This window comes from Ictalurus furcatus, unplaced genomic scaffold (assembly GCF_023375685.1).
Source record: "Ictalurus furcatus strain D&B unplaced genomic scaffold, Billie_1.0 scf3, whole genome shotgun sequence".
Taxonomy (NCBI): Eukaryota; Metazoa; Chordata; class Actinopteri; order Siluriformes; family Ictaluridae; genus Ictalurus; species Ictalurus furcatus.
This window is the reverse complement of record NW_026521052.1, coordinates 338,711-361,764: the sequence shown is the minus strand read 5'-3', so window position 1 is coordinate 361,764 and position 23,054 is coordinate 338,711. Positions and strand designations below refer to the sequence as shown.

The 23,054-nt window shown below is 40.3% G+C and overlaps 1 pseudogene; it reads left to right on the top strand.

The window, feature by feature from the left end:
• Positions 1 to 371: 371 nt before the first annotated feature.
• LOC128604782 (NLR family CARD domain-containing protein 3-like) lies at positions 372 to 9,557 on the top strand (annotated as a pseudogene).
• Positions 9,558 to 23,054: the final 13,497 nt, after the last annotated feature.

Sequence of the window (23,054 nt, the reverse complement as noted above, 5' to 3'; positions counted from 1 at the left end):
TCCCTCCAAATGCTATTGAGCTTTATATTGTGGTATATTTTGTGTATGAGCCCATTAGGTAGTGAAATTCATATAAAATTTACATATGATTTAATAGTTTAATTTAATAAATATCAAAAATCTAAAAGGTGTGCATCATACCTAACACCTAGATGAAAACTTGTAGTTGGTCTTATGACTGTAAGTCATTCCCTTCAAATGCTATTGAGGTTAGAAACATGTATACCAATGTGGTATGTAACTATAGAGACAGTTCCTTAATTTCCTCACATCTGCGAATATCCAAAGTCCAACTTCAAGCCAACTTTGTGCCAGTTCCGTGTTGCAGTGCTGAGGATTTCCGAATGTAAAACGCGAGGGGAGAAAAATATGAAACTTTAGTCGAAATTAAGTTTATAATTCCACAAAACAACGACTGCTGACTAAAGGTGAGTGATCTCTGTAATAAACACTTGTAGACAGGAAGTATGTGTTTATAGTCTGTGTGTGTTTAGGGAACAAGAAGTGGCTCTCAGGTCACACTGCTGAAATAGTTTTTAGGTTTTATTTTGGTAAGGAGAATATGAATATTAAATCCCCAAAACAATAAAAGACATTAATCGATAATCAATAAAATATGAATGAATTTACAAAACGTAACATTTACAAATGTGGAATTTGTTTTTAGGGGAAGTAAAGTGGTGAATTTATACTGTATGCTAAAGTCCACTCAGTACAACAACAACAACAACAACAACAAATAAAACACTTGTGTATCCTTTACCTATGAGCCTCATAAATTCCCAGCCCTGGTCCTGAAAAACCTCCTGCCTTCAGTGTTTTCCTGCTTTATCACACCTTATTCAACTAATCAGCTAATAAACATCTTCACTTAGAGCAGGTAAACACTAAACTGTGCAGGACATTACAACTGGTTATTTTCTAAATGTATTTTATGGCTTTTGCTATGTGGTGATGCTTTTTACTGCTAAAAGGGGTTAAAGGTTATTGTATATAGTTATTAACTGGCATTATATAAACATTAATGAAACAAGAAACAGATCGTGTCTTTTATTCAGGGACTGTTGAATAAGTTAATAATTAGTAACACCTGTATACCTGCTCATTAAGTAAATTATCCAATCAGCCAATCATTACGTAGTACTTTGTTGAATTAACGTTGGAAGTGATTATGGCTTTAAGCCTACAACCCCATACTCACATGACATATGTCACCTACATACCATATATAAGAGCTGAAATTTAATGTTACATGCATTACGTGTTTAACTTTTGAGCGAGATGCTTAATTCTAGTTATGTCAGTTATCATGTTTGTGTGGTGCTGTTATATCCAGCTTTAGCCTTGTGTTAATGTCAGCCCTCCATGATGAAGACAGCGTAGAGTTGTGATGAACACAAGGCTGCAGTTGGATATAACAGCACCACTCAAACATGAAAAACTCACATCACAATAAAGATAAAAGTGCTCTTAATAGTGCAGCCTCTGGGCCACATTTATCAATATTTTAGTAACGTTATGTGGAAATGTTTAGATACGCCAAACTGAACTAAGATATTCTGCTGGATTTGTGAAAGTTTCAGAAATGTTGTTTTTCTTCATACTTGAACACCATAAAACGCTAAGTTCACACAGCGGAAATGATGAGTAAATGGCAAAAAGGATTTCTGAGAGATATAAATGAAAGTTATTATGACTCACGTCTATTACAACCTCTTGCAAAGGCCAAGCTCTGGAGCTAAAATACTTAAAAGGCAGATTAGATGTGTATACAGTATATAAAGTGAGGTGAAAAGAAAATGGTTTGACATGAAATCTGAAAAAAATATATCTACTGTACCCAGGTGATCATGGACACCAAGCATGCTAGAAAACCTTTACGACCACTGCAATGTTTGAAAAGCAGGAAGTGAACAGTCTGTAGCACATTAAGGAGTACAGATTGCACCTAGAGACATACCAAAACACTCATCATCTTAGTTTTGGCTCTAATGATGTTGTGGCTAAAATGATTTCAGGTTTTTATTTCAACCCAGCAGGAATAATTCTGCAATAAAACCCGTAGCCACACTGGCCCTTTCCTCGCTTGAACTAGGTCAAAGTTCCTATTATCATGGAGACTCTGTGAAGTTCAAACATTACTTTACACCTATAATTTACTTGCAATATTTACTCATTACAATAATAAAATAACAAGCTAGCAAGTTGTGCAATTTTGTTTAATTTAGGGAATTTTCTTAGTTTATTTATAGGTCTACATATCTAGTTGTCACAGCTTTCTTCAGTAAAATTGAGCTAGCTTATTAGCTGCTTAGCTGGAAGACACAACTCATTTTGTTGACCTGATTTTGGAAAATACTTTTGATATTCTTAGTTGGAGAAACTGAGAATTAACTATCCAGACCAGCAGATGAAGCAGATACAACAGAACACACACAAATATATACTTCAATAACTATAACTTTCTCTATTTTCTATAAAACTCACCAGACACCACCGGGATACAGGTTTGCTAATATCAGCAAATGATGAGTCCAGTATATACAATAAATAGATAAAATAAAGAGTGTTCTGATTTTTTTTCTCAGTAGTTTAGTTTAATAACTCAGACAATACTGTTATACTAATGCAGCTCCAAAGGCATTTTCCACTGTGAAGTAAGTTTTTACATTACTGTGAGTTAACACTGATTTGGTCTAAAAGAAGCTAACTTCATTGTAGTGTACCTTAAATAAATATTACATATTGTATTATAAAAAGTAACTAATACAATATTGCAATTAATAAATACTGTAAATATTATAAATGATGTATTACCAAGCATTAAATTTCTGTCTTCTAAAACATATAAAACATATATATGAATATGTTTATTTAGTTGTGTATATTTATGTATGTTTGAATGTGGACTGTGGCACATACCAGCAAAAGAAATCAGTCCTGATCATACACATCTGTCTGTCCATGACCAATAACCTTTCTTTACTAATAGTGAAAATGGATCACGCTAATCCTGAACAACCTGCTGGATCTCTGCAGTTCAAAAAGAGGTAAGCAGTTATTTTATTTAAGGCATGAATATTTATTGAAAATGTAAAGATTTTATGTACATCATAGAGCGGGGGAGGGGGAGAGTAAACTTAGATTCTGCCCAGGCATCAGTGAACATCTTGAGCCTTTAAAGGGCAATAAAGTAAAGCTATTATTATTATTATTTTTTTTACACATTATTATCTGTTCTATTGATCAACACCAATAACCTAGGCTCTGAAAGTAGAATAAAACAGTTCTAGGAAAATAATTTAAAGTTAAATAAGTTTAAAAAGTTAGAGTTTACACTAGAAAAGCGTTTGCTCTATCATCCAGACATCACGAGTTCGAATCGCGATGATGTCATCCATGGCTGGAAGATTGGCCGTGTATGGGGCGTACTCTCTCTCCCCTATCAATCACAGTGACACTAGCCAATCATACATGCAGTAGCGCTTTCCTCCAAGTGTGTTACAGCGCCCCCTGATGTTGCATGAGCAGCAGTTCAAAACTATGCGGCCTTTTCACATGAACAGCCTTCACCCTAAAAGAAAAATCCCTAAAAAATGGCAGACCACTCTAGTACTAATCTTTTTAGTGATTGTCTACTGACTGACGTTAATGAGAATCTACAGGCAGATAAATTATTAATAGCAAAACGTATATGTTATTGAATAGTGAAACCAAGGACAATATATCAGACTCTTCAGGACCCAGCAGTTCCTCCATGAACAGTGATGTGTTTATAGAACCTCCAGCAGATCCCTCATCTACACACAGGTAACATCTTCATTAATCTACTTAAAGCCACTTCGTAAAACTACTAACTTTATTTGACTATGAAATAATATCTATTTGGAAAGTTAATATTATAAACACATAAAAGACCACCTCAGGCCTGTACGTGTTGTGTAATGTGGAGGCCATCAAATACGAGAAAATACTAATTAGTGAGACAATACAAACTTTGCAAAACTACTAGAGTATTGCAAAAACACATAGAATAATTCTTTACTATTCAAAATAATGTGGTTCAAATTTAGACTAGAAGGTTAAAGTTCATGGATGAACTTTGATGGCATGACAGAGATAAACATACTAAAAGAGTTAAACAATGTGTTTACTGTCATTAATTTTAAAATGTTTAACAGTTAAGCAGGTAAAGGCTAAAAGACTAAAATGTTATAATGGTTAAAGGTTAAAATCATAACATGTACAGTATCTCACAAAAGTGAGTACACCTGTCACATTTTTGTAAATATTTTATTATATCTTTTAATGTGACAACACTGAAGAAATGACACTTTGCTACAATGTAAAGTAGTGAGTGTACAGCTTGTATAACAGTTTAAATTTGCTGTCCCCTCAAAATAACTCAAGACACAGCCATTAATGTCTAAACTGCTGGCAACAAAAGTGAGTACACCAATAAGTGAAAATATCCAAATTGGGCCCAAAGTGTCAATATTTTGTGTGGCCACCATTATTTTCCAGCACTGCCTTAACCCTCTCGGGCATGGAGTTCATGAGAGCTTCACAGGTTGCCACTGGAGTCCTCTTCCACGCCTCCATGATGACATCACAGAGCTGGTGGATGTAAGAGACCTTGTGCTCCTCCACCTTCCGTTTGAGGATGCCCCACAGATGCTCAATAGGTTTACCTTCACCCTCAGCATCTTTAGGAAGGCAGTGGTCGTCTTGGAGGTGTGTTTTGGGTCATTATCATGCTGGAATACTGCCCTGCGGCCCAGTCTCCGAAGGGAGGGGATCATGCTCTGCTTCAGTATGTCACAGTACATGTTGGCATTCATGGTTCCCTCAATGAACTGTAGCTCCCCAGTGCCGGCAGCACTCATGCAGCCCCAGACCATGACACTCCCACCACCATGCTTGACTGTAGGCAAGACACACTTGTCTTTGTACTCCTCACCTGGTTGCCGCCACACATGCTTCACACCATCTGAACCAAATAAGTTTATCTTGGTCTCATCAGACCACAGGACATGGTTCCAATAATCCATGTCCTTCAGCAAACTGTTTGCAGGCTTTCTTGTGCATCATCTTTAGAAGAGGCTTCCTTCTGGGACGACAGCCATGCAGACCAATTTGATGCAGTGTGCGGCGTATGGTCTGAGCACTGACAGGCTGACCCCCCACCCCTTCAACCTCTGCAGCAATGCTGGCAGCACTCTAACGTCTATTTCCCAAAGACAACCTCTGAATATTACGCTGAGCACGTGCACTCAACTTCTTTGGTCAACCATGGCGAGGCCTGTTCTGAGTGGAACCTGTCCTGTTAAACCGCTGTATGGTCTTGTCCACTGTGCTGCAGCTCAGTGTCAGGGTCTTGGCAATCTTCTTATAGCCTAGGCCATCTTTATGTAGAGTAATTCTTTTTTTTCAGATGCTCAGAGAGTTCTTTGCCATGAGGTGCCATGTTGAACTTCCAGTGACCAGTATGATGGAGTGTGAGAGCGATGACACCAAATTTAACACACCTGCTCCCCATTCACACCTGAGACCTTATAACACTAACAAGTGACCTGACACTGGGGAGGGAAAATGGCTACTTGTGCTCAATTTGGACATTTTCACTTAGGGGTGTACTCACTTTTGTTGCCAGTGGTTTAGACATTAATGTCTGTGTGTTGAGTTATTTTGAGGGGACAGCAAATTTACACATTTACAATTTACAATTTACAATTTAAAGTGTCATTTCTTCAGTGTTGTCACATGAAAAGATATAATCTGTTACACCACGGCCAGCAGAGGGCACTGTGGCACGGCTCCGGACTGGTCACATGACTTTGTTTTGTTTTCATTCGCTTTCTGCCCGAGTTCTAGTTTCTGTTTGAGGATGTCCTTGATTTAACCCAGGTGTCTTTGGTTTAGATTAATTATGTTGGGTATTTAAACCCCTTGGGTCTATGCGCACATGGCGCGATATTTGTAGTTGAGATACTTGTGTGAGAAGCATCAGTCTTAACGGTGTAGCATCTAAGTTTAGCATGCAAAGCGGTCTTTGTTTTCATGTCCTGTTTCCTGCCTCGACTCTAGTCCCATGTTTTCTCGCTAACTCCGTATAGACCGCATTCCCGTGTTTGCTTGTTTGTTTCATTGATTTATTAATAAAGACAGTGCTCCTGCACTTACTTCCTGTTTATCCCTCTGTTTCGTAACATAATCAAATATTTACAAAAATGTGAGGGGTGTATTCACTTTTGTGAGATACTGTATGTTTCAATGTTAAAAGGTAAAACATAAAAAAAACTAAAGCATTAAATAATTAAAATATCTCTGAAGATTAAAACATTAAAAGGTTAAAACTTGTAGTTGAATATGGGAGATATGTGCCACATGGTTGCCAGGTTGTTGATAAGAAAATGAGAAACAACTAAAGGAACTGAGTCAAGTTAGTAAAGTTTAATAAAATACTATTTCACACTGAATAAATATTACTGTTGTTGTTGTTGGGGTGTGTGTGTGTGAGCAGTACAACAGAAATAAAGAGATCAGACTCACCAGTACCCAGCTGTGTGCCTATGAAGAGTGATAATTCTATCCCTTTATCAGTCACATTTAAAGAGAAGAGAGAATCCACACCAGAACAGTAACAAACATTAACATGTAACTCGAATTAAGTAATATCTGATTGTTAACCATTTTAATTTAAAAAAGCAAAATATCCATTATACTGATATATATTCTGTAGTGTGAACGTTTTATTTTAGAATATTATAAAGATACACATATTGTTTACTTTATTAGGAACACCTGTACACCTTCACATTCATTCAATTAGTCGATCATGTGACAACAGCACAATGCATAAAATTATGCAGATACAAGTCAAGATATTTAGTTAATCTTTACATCAAACATCAGAAGGGGGAACATATAAACTCAGTCACTTCGACTGTGGCATGATTGGTGGTGCCTTAGGAGCTGGTTTGACTGCTGATATTCTGGGCTTTTCATGCACAACGGTCTCTAGAGTTTACACAGAATGGTGCAAAAAAAAAAAAAAAACATCCAGTGAGGGATCTTCTGTGGTTAGAAACTTCTTGTTGAGAGATTAGAGGAGAAAGGGCAGACTGATTTGAGCTGACAGAAAGGCAATGGTCACTCAAATAACCACTCTTTACAAAAGTGATGAACAGAAAAGCATCTCAGAAAGCACAACACATTGTAGCTTGAGGCTACACCAGCAGCAGACCACATCAGGTTCCATTCCTGTCACTCAAGAACAGGAATCTGAGGCTATAATGGGCACAAACTCACCCAAACTGGACAGTTGAAGATTGGGGAAAATGTCACCTGGTCTTTAATTGTCCACTCCATCTGGCAATAACAACCATGCCATGGTCAGAGATCACATTTTCCCCCATTCTAATGTCTGATGTGCAAATTAACTGAAGCTCTCGACCTGTATCTGTGTAATTTTCTCATTTGTATCCATCAGGTTTAGTTACATTTGCATTCTCTGAAACATTGATCATTGTTTTTATTAAATTAGAGGCTAAAGTTCAAACCATAATTTTAAGTAATGTGGATAATGGTGTAATAAAATGGACAAGTGCATGATATTTAAAACTTTTGTATTCACAGTGTTCTGCAGGGAGCAAGAGAGAAAACACAAGAGATCATAATCACAGATACAGGGTAAGATCAAAATCAGCATGACAATAGTATTTTAATCATTATGCTGGTATTATAAACATCTCTCCAGTCACTTTGTGCTGAGTATTTCTACAGATAAAGAGGCCAACAAGCACATATACATTTGACTCAAGAAAAATGACAGAGATTGTGCTTGATATCTCACCACATGTCTGTTACCATTTTACAGGTGTAAGTCTGTAAGCACTGAACCTCATCTTCAGGAAAGATGCAAAGTAAATCTGCTAAAGAAGTTTCAGCATGTAAATGAGGTGATAACAAACCAGGGAAACCCAACACTTCTGCATGAGATCTACACAGAGCTCTACATCACAGAAGGAGACAGTGGAAAAGTCAATAATGAACATGAGGTGAGACAGATCGAGGCAGCATCCAGGAGAGCAACAACAGAGGAAACACCAATCAAATGCAATGACATCTTTAAGCCCTTATCTGAAAAAGACAAACCCATCAGGAGCGTTCTGACAAAGGGAGTCGCTGGCATTGGAAAAACAGTCTCTGTGCAGAAATTCATTCTAGACTGGGCTGAAGGGAAAACAAATCAGGATGTTCATCTCATATTACCACTTCCTTTCAGAGAGCTCAATTTAATGAAGGATCAAAAACTGAGTCTGATGGAGCTTCTTCTTGTGTTTTTTAAGGAGATAAAAGAAACAAACATTTCCAGCTTGGACAAAGTTCTGTTCATTTTTGATGGTTTGGATGAGTGTCGTTTCCCTCTGGATTTCCAGAATCCAGAATTTCCTGAATCAGCATCAGTGCATGTGCTGCTGATAAACCTGATCAAAGGGAATCTGCTTCCCTCTGCTCTCATCTGGATCACCTCCCGACCAGCAGCAGCTGATCAAATCCCCTCTGAGTGTGTCCATCGAGTCACAGAGGTACGAAGGTTCAATGACCCATAGAAGGAGGAATATTTCAGGAAGAGGATCAGTGATCAGAGCCTGAGCAACAGAATCATCACACACCTGAAATCATTAAGAAGCCTCTACATCATGTGCCACATCCCAGTCTTCTGCTGGATTTCAGCAACTGTTCTAGAGAGAATGTTGGGTGAAGCAGAGAGTGGAGAGATCCCCAAGACTCTGACTCAAATGTACACACACTTCCTCATCATTCAGACAAACGTCATAAAGAAAAAGTACACGAAGGGCAGAGAGAGACAGATACAGAAATGGTTCTGAAACTGGGTAAACTGGCTTTTCAGCAGCTGATGAAAGGCAACCTGATCTTCTATGAGGAAGACCTGATGGAGTGTGGCATTGATGTGACAGAAGCATCAGTGTATTCAGGTGTGTGTACACAGATCTTCAGAGAGGAGTTTGGGCTTCACCAGAGTAAAGTGTACTGCTTTGTTCATCTGAGCATTCAGGAACACCTCGCAGCTCTATATGTGCACCTGAAATTCATGAATGAAAATAGAAATGTTCTTCAGCAGAGTCTGTTGTCTAAAATGTTCCTGAATCTAAGAGAAATGACGATCTCAGATGTCCACAGGAGTGCTGTAGATCAGGCTTTACAGAGTGAAAATGGACATCTGGATCTTTTCCTTCGATTTCTTCTGGGTCACTCACTGAAGTCTGTTGTATCAAAATTTGCCTATTACCCAAAGACAATTAATAAACAGATACTCACATACATTAACCAGTTGAAGGACGAAAGTAAGACACCAGGCCCGTGAGTGAGGAGAGGCAAGGGTCCAAATTTATTGTTGCATGAGATCACACAGTTGAGACATCCCAAGGATGATCTAAAAAACCAGAGCTGATGCTCTTCTATTTATACAGTTTTCTTAGGATCAGGACGACCCAGACATCAATATATTTAGCGTTAGCTGTCCCGGAACACCATTACGTACCTCAATTGGCACTGTTGAGTGACCCTTATCACGCAGGTGCAGTTCCGGCTCCAAAATATATTTTGTCTTGTTTCACTCTTTAAAAATAACCTGACCTTGTCTGTGTCGTTTCCGGACTGGATTTCTGGATCGTCGAGAAAGGACCCTTTCAAACACACCATCTCTACATTATGAGTAAATTTTATGTTTGTTCTACATTTCTTTCTTTTCTTTTTTTTTTATAGTGCTTGCATGTACATTACAATATAATAGTTTTTCATGAAACAGAATATGAAACAGAATATGAAACACATTAATTTCTGTTTTCTGCATACACACCAGGCCTCCGTGTGTGTGTGTGTGTGTGTGTGTGTGTGTGTCTCTTAGTTGACCTTCTGCCTGCGTGCAGACGTACTCCGCCTACGCTCTGAGGCCTGCCGCACTAATCAAATACATGTATTGTTATCTCCCTGCGCCTTGCTTATCTGTGTGTTGTGTCTTAGGTGAACATCAGTCCATTACAATCCACCAGCCCAGTGAATTCTCAATAAGATTACATATTACTCATACTAGGTCTCCCTCATGTTTATTTCATGTATATTTTATATACAACATTTCCCCCTCTGAGGCTATAAAGCCTCACAAACTACACGTATATATTGTTTTGAATCCTGACTCCTTTGATTACATGTTGATTATCTGTGTACCCCCTAAACAGTGTTAGTATGAGTGGCTAACATGAGTAAATACTTGATTGGATCTACATGTCCCTATCTTTCTCAACAGGACCTATCAGCCCTCAGTTTTGTAATTGTCGGGACCGTGCAGTGTGTTGCCTCTCCCCAATAATCAAATCTCGCACTCAGGGGTGAGCAAAAAAACCTCTAAGGGAAAAAAATTCCCACCCTGCCAGCACCATGTGCTCGACAGCACCATTATACTTCTCTTGTGCCTGATTACGTCACACTTTGTTGCACATCACATGTCATATCACAAACATTTAATAACAACCTAAATTGACAGTCTCTGTTGGCAGTATCTCTCTGTATGCTGATTGTCGTCGGCCCAGGCACTTTACGTACTGTAGAGGACCACCTTTGGGAAGAGGTTAGGCTAGCACTTACACCCAGGGCATGGCTGATCACATCATCTTCTCATCCTGGCATGCCATTGAATTGAGAGTTAAGCAGGTGACAGTTGGAATGGGAATGACTCGTGAGGGCAGACCCCCCGTTGAAAGCTCCGGGTCCTTCACATGTCCCCAGCCTCACAGATCCTCCTCGTCATCAGACTCCGACTCTACTGGGTTGCAAACCGGGGCATGTCCTCGTATTTAGCCATTCTCTCACTGCTCATGGTCTCCCATCTATGGGTGAACACCCCCCCCAAACCCCCCCGGTTGAGGCGGCAACGCCTCACCCATAACAATGTACCCAGCTCTGTTCCTGTGAATAGATAGCTGCATACAGAAGAAGTTTCTGTTGGCAGAAGCCCCGGACCTCTGCATCCATCCCTGGCCAGACAAAGCGGTCTTTTAGCTTTTCTAGGGTGTTTCGTGCCCCCATAACATAAATTCATTAAGGAATAAAGAATTGTTCTGTAATGGCCTGTCACACAGCCCTGCCTGCTCACTGTTCCACGGTGACAGGATTCACCAAATCAGGAAGTCTCTCCTTCATAGTAATGGTTATACTGTACAGCACTGTTATGTCACATGCCTTGGGTGGGTCTATTCTACTCATGTTGGGGACAGAAACACCCTTATCATAGTAGAATTCCATAAAGCCCCTAGAAAAGTTGTCCTCTGCACTGGAGAAAGCATACTTTTCTTGAGGTTTAACCTGAGCCCCAAGCTCTTCATGTGGGCGAGAACAACATCTCAGTGTTGAATCTCCAGTTCCCTGGATCGTGCTAAAATTAACCAGTTGTCCAGGTAGTTTAGTACACTGATGCCCTGGAGTCACAAGGGAGCCAGAATGGTATCTAAACACTTTGTGAAGGTGTGAGGGGCTACAGCTAACCTGATGGGAAGAATCCAATATTGGTACGCATTGCCACCAAACGTCAACCTCAGGAACTTCCTGTGACAGGGCGATATTTCTATATGGAAATATGTGTCTTTTTGATCTGTCGTCACAACCCAGTCCTCGAGCAGAATCTGTGGAATGATAAGTTTGAGCATCAGCATCTTGAACCTGTATGTCTGAAGAGTACAGTTCAGATGACGCAGATCTAAAATTGGCCACATACTCCCCTCTTTTTTGCGGACCAGGAAATAATAGCTGTAAAAACCTCCCTCCCTCAGGGAACGCGGTACATCTTCTATGGCTCCATTGTCCAAGAGGGATCCTACTTCCTGTGCTAACATTGGGCTCTGCTCTATGCTGACTACTGTGGTGAGCACACCTCTGAACCAGGGGGATTGAGCTCTGAGCTGGACCTGGTAACCCTTTTCTACGGTAGACAGAACCCATGGAGACACATTTGGCAGTAGTTTCCATGCTGCAAGATGGTCTTTTAGTGACGTTAACTTTTCTACATTCTATTGGAGGGAAAGCATCAGATTTTCATTGCCCTGTGACAGCTCGCTGACCAGAGACACTGAAAACTTTGTCAGTCTTAGCTAGGGGAGGCCTTAAAGTAGTACTGGGGGCTAACTGCCCTAACAACCTCATTTCCCATGATACGTCCTTCCGCAGCCCCTCAGGACCGCTCCTCTTTGTCTGCTTGGCCTTTATGATCATTCTCAGATCAGGACTGTTAGCAGACTGCGACTGTGACCGGCAAGTTCCCCTGGTTCTCTGTGAGGGGAGGTGGGCCGCCACACTTGCCTTCTGTGCCTCCCTTGCACTAACGCTGGCCCAGACTCCACTCATGGATGCCTGGGCGAACTCGCCATGATGGGACTGCTTGCCGCCATATGTTAAGCTCACTCAGCAGGTCTGCTTGGTAGATCTGCTACAGTGCCATTGTCTGCAATGACCCACAAGGAAGACCCACTGCCATAAAGGCCTTGCTAACCAATTCCGAGGTGGCCTTACATGGCTTGGATGGCAAAGCCGACCCCCCTAAATTACCTGCCATTGATGGAGAGAGGTAGATCGCAAGTGCCTCCTCCACCTTCAGCATAACTAAATAACAGTGCCGTTCATGTCCCACAATGGCCGAATAATCCAACATCACAGGGTTATAAATACGGCTTATGTATGGTTTTCCCTAGAAGTCTGATATTTCGTCAACAATTTTGTCTTCAGCAGCTTCACTCTATGGAAAATCAAAACCTTTTGAAGCTTGCAAACCAATGCCAAAATAAAAGATAAGGCTTCCAGAAGAAGTGTATTGAGTTAGGATGAAAGCGAGAATGTCATTAAAATGGCAGAAAATGACTACAGACTAAAAGCTCTGTCCTCATAAAACCTTTCTAAAAAGCAACTAAAGGTGCATGCACCACAAATCTAAGATATCATAGTCATGAATAATTAATTGTGGGGAAGGAGATTGGTTTGTTTTTAAGAAAGAAAGGGTAAAAAAAAATTCGAATTCGGTGTTCGATGGAGTAAGACGCGAAGTTGGAGGCTCCAGCTGATTTCGATTAAAATTGTAATTAATTAGCACTTTTTGGTCATATAATATATTTTGACTTATTCTACTTCATTTCCTTATTTGCACTTTTAACTTTGTGGCACATTAAGATGTCTGGAAAGAACACGAAAACCCGTGGTAGCATTCAGACACGAATGAGACCTAGTGTGCAATGTCCTTCCTCAGTGAAGCCAGCAACTCAAGCTTGAGTGCGGCGAAGTCAGGGTCACTGCTCGGGGACGCGGATTCAGGGGGAGAAGGGCCGCGAGCGAGTTTGAGACAATGTCTATTGTAAAAAGCGCTATACAAATAAAATTGAATTGAATTGAATTGAACTTCGCCGCACTCAAGCTTGAGTTGCTGGCTTCACTGAGGAAGGACATTGCCGATATTTTTAAAAAGGAGTTTCAGGCGATGTTCAGGGATGCGCTGTCTACTATCCAGCTTGACCTGCAGGTCATGGAAACACAGCAGGCTGGTGATAAAGTCGCTACCGATGCTAACATATCAACACTGAAAGGTACTGTTGGGGAAATGGGGCACGCTCTCTCCGGTTGCACCGATGACATAGTTCATATGAAGACTACTATCGAGTCTCTCACTGCGACTGTGACTCAATTAGAGAATAAATGTGAGGATTTGGACTCGAGGTCATGGCGCAATAACGTCAGGATAGCGGGAGTTCCAGAGGGCGCTGACACCTGTACAACCGCTGCCGTAGCGGCCTTGTTAAAAGAGGGGTTAGTCTGGAGAAGGAGCCAGTTCTGGACCGGTCCCACCGGACCCTTCAGCCGAAGCCCAAGCCTGGTGAACGACCACGAGCTATTGCGTGCAGATTCCACTATCACAGTGACTGTGTTGATATTTTACGCCCTGCGAGAGAGCTCCAGCAAATTAAAACGAGGGATTTCACCATCTCCGTTTTCCCTGACTACACAGCCAAGACAGCCCGGGCCCGGGCTGCATTTAACGAGGTTCGGCGTCAACTTCATGGTATTGAGGGAGCTCGCTATGGAATACTTCACCCAGCTCGGCTTCGCATTACATATAACGGTGTTCAGAAGGACTTTATTTCAGCGGAGGAAGCCGGAGACTATGTTAAACTCTTAATATCAGGGTGAACTGCATCACCTATATAGTGGAGTTTTTTTCACTTTTTTCTTTTTTTGCACTCGGCCTTCCAGCTCTACAGAATTCGGATTCTTATTGAAGATATTGTCGGTGCATTACTTCGTCTAGATTTTGTGGACTCGCTCCTCTTAAATTTACTTCTGTATTAATGTGCTTCTCTGTTTTGATGCTCTGACTGGGTTAGAGTTCATTTCATTTTATTAGTGTTGTTTCCTCATCTTTACGTGCTACACTGTGTTATATTGGTACTTGTAATTTTGTTTTCTTTGTTTTTTTTGTTTGCTTGTTTGTTTTTGTTTTTTTTGTTTTGTTTTGTTTTGTTTTGTTTTGTTTTGTTTTCTTCTTCTCAATGAAATATTTGGGAAAGGGAAGGGAGGAGAGAAGAGAAAAGGTAAATGAATCACATGAAAATGAATAAATAATTTTTTTTTTTTTTTTAAAAAGAAAGAAAGGGTAATGCCCCAGCTAGAGATGAACTCACTGTCACAGAACAGTATAAAAGCCCATGCATTTTTGCATGAATTTAGACTTTCTGCAGACTGTCTCACTTTATTGTTTTAAATAAAATTTTATTTCTTTTTACATACATAACCCCTGGCTATGGAAGGTTTTTTTTTTTTTTTTTTAAACTTGGGTTGGAGGGATTTTTCCATTACATGATTTGTCATTTACCTGATATTTAATTTAAAAATATATTCAAATGTATATAAACCCTATAAGAATCAGAAAACTCTAACTGATTTAGTCTCTCCTGAAAACTCTAGCACATGTAGACATTTTTTTTTAAAAAATTCACATAAATATTTTTTTATATTCATGCATATTACAAGCAAAGTAAACAATAATAATAAAAAAACATACATGAATTTTCAAGTATCTCTGATTTTTTTGACAGCACCAAGCATTTTTTGACAGCAATTTTTTTTTTTTTTTTGACGTTGACCGCATCAAGATAAGCAGAGATTCAAAGAAATACTACCTGTGTTTGGCATTTCTTTTTGATTTTTGTCAAATAGAATTCAAATTCTATTTGAATTGTGTCAGGGAGATTTTAAAATTTTTATAAAGCTAATATTTTTACCATCACTAGGATGATGGTAAAAAAAAAAAAAAGTTACAGAAAAAGTTATATTTTCACAAATGGCACTTTTTTTTTTTTTTTTGAATCAATTTTTACCTTATTTCCTAAATGAAATTTTGGTGGGGAAAAAAAGATTGTTTTATTAAATATCTTTTATTCAAGGCACCTGTTCAACTTTATTATTTTGAGGCGGGAGGGCAGGGCATCACAAGACTTACTTCTAGAAACTTCTAGACGTAGGGTTATTTAGGTGCAGAGCAGTTCAGATAACATTAACGTCAAAAAGCATATAACCTGACTGAAAATGTGGTTGACACAAAATACTGCTCCAGTAGGACAACTGTAAATACATTTGTAAAGATAAATCGAATTAAATGTTTGTATGCCTTTCTGAGAAACTGATGGTCAGTTGAACATGTTGAGACTTTTAGAATTATGTTAGCATAGTTTGCTAATTGTGAGATAAATGTACAATGACCAGCCTCTGCTAAACCGATATACTGTGACTGAAAGGAAATTCTCTATATCATGTACGCTCTTATATTATGAACTGCTATTAAGACACCTTAGATATGGGGAATACTGGGTTATAGTTTCTGTTTATGTGTCTCTGTACTATCAAATATCTATGATGAATGTATTCATTTAATTACCTCTTTAAATAAGCTGATCAACTGCCATCCTTTAGACACATGTAGACTTATTTTGTATTAGACCCTGTGTGCTGTGTGTTTTGTCTAAATCTGTCTAAGCACCTGCACAAGCAGAAACCCACCTACTACGCAATACTGTTATCAATGTGTATAAATACTTCTGTAAACCGGACGTCTCTGTGAGCATGCATGTGTCAGCGTGTGTTAATTTAGACTCCACAGATCTGAAACGCTTTGAGGAAAACCACACTTTCTTGCTCATAGCACAGAACTAAAAGTTAATAGAAGTAAAAGGCTGAAAAGGGCTGACGGAGGACTGAAAGACATAATCTGAGATTCCTGAGATACTTGGAAATCTAACAGTGACTTAAGTGGAAATCTTTAGTACTTTAATGTATATAGTATGGGTTGCAGGTGAAAGTTTAGATTAATTTGTTTTGTGAGAAAATATTATTATCACTAATACTTCTAGGATGCAATAAGTGTTTTTCCCCTCAGGATAGCTACATGCTACATTGACTCAACTTTCTTTTTCTCCACTAAAGTTATGAATTCTGGGTTAATTCATTAGCACTTGCTTGTACATGTCATAAAATAACAAAAGCACTGTGAACTATTGTTGTTATTTGCTATGACAACGCCATTACTATTATTATTATTATTATTCTCTTATATTATTGCTTTATTACTACTACTACTACTACTACTACTACTACTACTAATAATAATATTTTTCTGTTAAAGAGGTGTGTGAGGGAAGAAATGAATAGATAACTCATATCTGCTGTCACTCAGGTTACCTTAATAGAAACTTTATTAACTGCAGTAACTCAATACTTTGAGTACTGTTACAGTATGTGTGGGACCATGGTCTTGGAGAAATTATATGTCATTCCAGTGTATACAAGCTATATAGAGGAATGACCAAAAAAAAAAAAAAAACTCACTTGACTTTCTTTGGATACCTGTGGAAATGTCCAAGTATTTTTTATTTTTTTTTTTACGTTAATGCACCTAGAAAACCTTTACTTTTATTCAGCTACAAGATTTTTTTGCGGTTTTATAGCTGCTAATTCTGAACTAAGAGTGTAGCTATTTAACTCTGGAAGCTATTGTAAGGAACAGACGTAGCAAATGTTGGCTTGCAAGCTAGCCAGTCTCCCGGATATATCAGATAAACGTCATGAAATAACTGAACCCTTGTCTGCATCAGCTGGACACTACTGGGCTATCAAACAACTAGCTAATTTCAGTAACATTTAACATTGATCACACTGACTTATCTTCCTGTGTTGATATTGTTTCATTTTCTTGTTTTTCACTGGAGCATCAGAGCACAAAAGTTTCTCTGGATATGGTACACCTTCATAGGCCTTCTCTCCACAAAATGAAAAGTGTAAATGTACAGTATTTGGAAGCTTTTAACCAAAGCTGAAGAGCTTCTTCATGTTTAGGAGGAAGATGGAGATTCTAAATCATCTCAAGGCCAACCCCTAGCTGCACACACAATACCAGTTTTCCACAAATCCATAATTATTAACAATAACTATCAGATGTTAAATGACAGTGTCAAAAGATGCAATGAAGAAAAACTAGTAAGCTGAAACAACCGGAAATGGCTAACCAAAAGTCTTACACAAAAGCCTTCGGAGTCCATGAGAATGTTGAGAATAAGGTGGTTATTAGTTAAGTGAGCAGGTTCTTTTGATTCACCATCAGCGTGTTGTTACGGCCCAGTCTAGGTTGGGCCGCACAGAGTAACCAGCTCGGGATTCAATTGGATTGATCTTAAAATAAGGGAATAACAACACAACAAGGTTGTGTGAAAAAGCTTGTGGTATATTGTGACAGACAATATATACACATATAATTGTGCAAATTAACCAAACCAGGCATATCTTCAGGGTGGGCCAAGGCCAAAATAATAAACAAAAGGATTCTATTATTAGGTAGTTAGCTTACCTAAAAGGAAAAGAAAGAAAAAGACAAATATACTTCCCTTACTACCTAAGCAAAGAAACAGAGACCAAAGGAACCCTCTCCCAAAAGAAATGGCAGCCACACCCCTACTGCCGGTGAAGCAAGCGAACATATATATACAAAAGTGAAGAGAATATACATAAACAGATTTAGGGATAACCAAACTCAAAGTCAAAAACCAGGCAAGTCAAATACCAATACAGCAGTCAGAATACAGAATTTGATAGCCACAAGGGCAAGCAACACAAACCAAACAATCTCCTAACAACAAATCACACGTAACCACCTCCAACATCCCACACATTCTCACTCCGTCCTCACTTTAAATATGGCTACCAATCTGTGAGGTCATCCTGGGAGGCAGGAGCAAGGCAGGCTAGGGAAGCTGGAAAGTCTGGGAGGGAGTTCGGACCTGCACACAAAACGTCACAGCACACAAAAACTTCCCATCCCAAGATAGTGGGTTGTAACACCCCCCCACTTACCGTAATTTCCGGACTATAAGCCGCAACTTTTTTCCCATGCTTTGAACCTCACGGCTTAAACAACGACGCGGCTAATTTATGGATTTTTCCCGCTTTCACAAGCTTCATTCATGCCGCCAAAAAACAGTGCAAAAAAAAAAAAAAAAAACAGATTCTGTGACGTGCTCAGTTTTTTGGCGGCATGAAGCTTTAGACCAATGAAATTGCCGAACAGGTTAAGGTCAAACAACTTTTTAGTTTACTGTTTCAAGCGTGCTCAAACTTCCCATCATTCTGATTACGGTAGTCATTTTGTCACCCTCATCATGGCAAAGACACGGAGAAATGCATATGATGCAACTTTCAAGTTGAAGGCGATTGATCTGGCTGTTGGAAAAGGAAATAGAGCTGCTGCACGCGAGCTTGGTCTTAATGAGTCGTCTTGATAAGACGTTGGAAACAGCAGCTTGAGGAATTGACTCAGTGCAAAAAGACAACTAAAGCTTTCAGAGGGAAGAAAAGCAGATGGCCCGAACTAGAAAATGAGCTCGAAGACTGGGTCAACACACAGAGAGCAGACGGCCGAGGTGTTTCAACTGTGCAGATCCGACTGAAAGCCAAAACAATCGCCACCGCAATGAAGTTTGAGGATTTTAGAAGTGGACCATCGTGGTGTCTCAGATTTATGAGACGTAAAGGCCTGTCCATCAGGGTACGGACGAGTCTGTGTCAGCAGCTCCCTCCTGACTACGAGGGAAAAGTTTCAAACTTCCGCAAATTCACTGATGCAAAGATAGCGGAGCATTCCATTGGCCCGCACGACATCATAAATATGGATGAGGTTCCTCGGAAGTTTGACCTGCCTCTCACTCAGACTGTCAACAGGAAAGGCAAATCATCCGTCACGCTGAAAACAACTGGGCATGAAAAAACGCACTTCACCTGTGTTCTGACCTGCACGGCATCGGGAGAAAAGCTTCCACCGATGGTGATTTTTAAACGCATGACGATGCCAAAAGTAAAATTTCCGAGAGGAATTGTTGTGAAAGTCAACAAGAAAGGATGGATGACGGAAAGCCTAATGCATGAATGGCATACGGAGTGTTACGGCAAGCGACCGGGAGAATTCTTTCACAGAAACAAGGCATTGCTCGTTTTGGACAGCATGAGGGCCCACATAACAGATTCGGTGAAAGAAGCCATCAAGAGGACAAACTCAATTCCAGCTGTGATTCCTGGGGGCACAACAAAGTATTTGCAGCCACTCGACATCAGTGTGAATCGTGCATTTAAAGTGGTGCTCCGTGTTCAGTGGGAGGCTTGGATGACAAGTGGGGAGAAATCCTTCACTAAAACGGGCCGCATGCGAAGAGCAACTTATGGTCAAGTCTGCCAGTGGGTCCTGACAGCGTGGAACATTGTCAAAAAGTCCACTATCATCAACGGGTTTCGAAAGGCTGGACTGCTGCGTGCTGAAGAGGGCAGCATGAGCTCAGCAGGGAATTTGCCTCCGGATGAAAATGACGAGAGCGACAATGAAAACGATCCGATATCGGATGAAGCAATTCTGAGGCTATTCAACTCTGACACCGAAGGAGATGACTTCAGTGGTTTCAGTGCACAGGAGGAGGAAGATAGTGACCAATGACTTTCTTGGTAGGGTACTGTTTACTGCTAATTTTTTAATTAAAGCCTATTTGTTTCGTTAAAGCCTATTTATTTTTGTTACAAGCCGTGTTTCGTTAAAGCCTGTGTAAAGTTAATTTGTTTCAATGTGACGTTACCGGTAGGCATCCGCGGCTTATAGACATGTGCGGCTTATTTATGTTCAAAATAATATTTTTTTTAAAAATTCAGTGGGTGCGGCTTATATTCAGGTGCGCTCAATAGTCCGGAAATTACGGTAAGTGTGAACCTAAAAGGGTTCAAAACAAAAACAAAAGCAAAAACACAACAACCCCTCAATAACATCAAGCTCGTGGCAGTGTATCAGCAATCACATTTTAGGCACCCTTCTTATGGACAATCACTAAACGAAACCCTTGCACAATAAAAGACCATCGCATGAGCTTTTGATTGGTATTACGCATATGGTGTAAAACGACTAGGGGGTTATGGTCAATAAAGACGTGCAGAGGTTTTGGCATTATCACCAAGATAAACCTCAAAATGTTGGAAGTAGCAAGGCAAAAGCTTCCTTTTCAATGGTACTATAGTTAAGCTGATGTTTTAAGAACTTCTTAGAGAAATAACAAACTGAGTGTTCTATCCCCTGATCATCATCTTGTAGAAGCACTGCTCATGCACCCATGCTACTGGCATCAACTTCTAACTTAAATGGTCTACTCAGGTCCGGAGCAGACAAAACTGGAGAACTAGTCAGGAGGAGTTTAACAGACTCAAAGGCAGCATGACATTCTGTGGACCGTTTGAACACCACATTTTTACACAGCAGGTTAGTCAAAGGTAGAACCACATCAGAGAAATTCCTACAGAAACACCGGTAGTAGCCAGCCATCCCTAAAAAGCGACGCAGGTTACGCCTCCTTGTAAGAGCAGGGAACATGCAGATCGCCTCAATTTTGGCAGTTAATGGTGTAACCACCCCTTGTCCTACACGTTTACCCAAATAGGAGACAACTCCTTTTCCAAACTCACATTTATCCAAGTTCTTTTGTTGGGCTCGCGGTAACACACAAACAGGGAACACAGATGAGTGCTGGTCACCAGGGTGAAAATTAGCACTCTCAGGTTCTGAAACTACTTCAGGTAAGGAAAAGACTTTATTACCAGCTATATCATTCCCTAGAATGACTGAAACCCCACTGACGGGCAAAGCTGGATGAACAGCCACCTTCACCAGACCTGAGAAACCCTCAGTTTCCAAATAGAGGCGCACAAATTACAGACAGTTCAGTACCTTGAATTAACACATCACTGCCTGCGTACGAAGCTTCAGAGAAGTGTAACACTTTTTCTAACACAAATGACTGAGCAGCCCCAGTGTCTCTCAGCACATGTTCAGGCTTCTTTACCTCGTTAGGACCCAGGGACACATATCCTGAATACATGAAAGGTGCAAATTCTGGCTCAATTTGACAAAGACCTTCAGAAACATTCTGTGAAGCAGCGGCTGCATTAACCTTTTTAACCTCTGTGTGTTGCCTCGCTTGCTTTCGCTTTAGTACTGGGCAGTTAGCAATGATGTGACCCGGCTCATGACAATAAAAACATTCATAAGACCCAGATGAGGGTTTAGAAAAGGTACAGGTTTTACTCACAGGCTTCGATGAACGTGCTGACGCATCTTTCCGAGACGAAGGAGGAATGAACACAATTTTGTGGGTAAAACAAACTCATCTGCAAAAATAGCAGCTTTCAACAGTGTATCAATTCTCTGCTTGTTCAAATGCACCACCAGTGATTCTGACAAACATGACTTAAATTCCTCTAACAATATCAGTTCCCTAAACTGATCAAAATTCCTTATACCACTAGCTGAACACCATTTATCACACAGCATGGCTTTCTCACAGGCGACTTCCACATAGGTTTGGTGCACGGACTTAACAGTGTTCCTAAAATTTTGCCGGTAAGCTTCTGGCACACACTCATTTGCTCGGAGAACCGTAGCCTTAACAGTATCGTAATCCAACTCTGTTCTAAGGTGAGGGTGGAACATGCTTCTTGTGCTTTACCAAATAGCTTACACTGCAATAACAATGTCCACAAACTTTTTGGCCAACTTAATGTCGTGGCTATTCTCTCGAACACAGCAAAATAAGCATCTACTTCATCTTCTCTAAATACAGGCACTAACCCAACATGTTGGCTAACATCAAAGTGAGGTGGACTCACCGATGAGGACAGCACTGGAGTCAGCTGCGGGCTGGAGTGCTCTGCGTCAACGGAATACGGGGAGGTTGCTCTCGGGGAGTTAAGCTTCCGTGGCAGCAGCACTGGCTTCCGCTGCTGAGCTGCCAGGTCGAACCTTCTCCCTTCAGTATCCAGCTCCCGAACTCACAGTGGCTGCATCTGGTACTCTTGCCGCTTAATCTCCAACTCGAGCTCCCTTAGCGACAGTACCCAACCGGGGTCCACTGCACCAGCCTCAGGCTGTTCACGACCTGCAACAACCTTGTCCTCCAGCTCAGTCATGGCCTCTGCCCTGCCGGAAACCGGAAGGGGCTGGGTAGGCTGCATAAGCTGCGTAGGCTAGGCGGCGACACCCGAAAGTGCTTCACGGTCAGGTAGGATTTGTTGAGCCATGAGTGCCTCATACAACACCGCTTTAACCAACTTTTTCCTAGCCGTACGGAGAAGTGCCATATGAGAAAAAGTCTCCAATAAGGAGCAGATTATCTTTCCTACACCTATCAAAGTCCTCTAATGATGGACACAACATAAACATAATCAAATCAAAAGCCATACTACAAAGGGCACAATACACCAACAAAACCTGACTGCTGATTGGGCACAAAGCCCAAATAAATAAAGAATCAATCCCAGATGAGCCCCCAAATCTGTTATGGCCCAGTCTAGTAACCCAGAGTAACCAGCTCAGGATTCAATTGGATTGATCTTTAAATAAGGGAATAACAAAACAACAAGGTTGT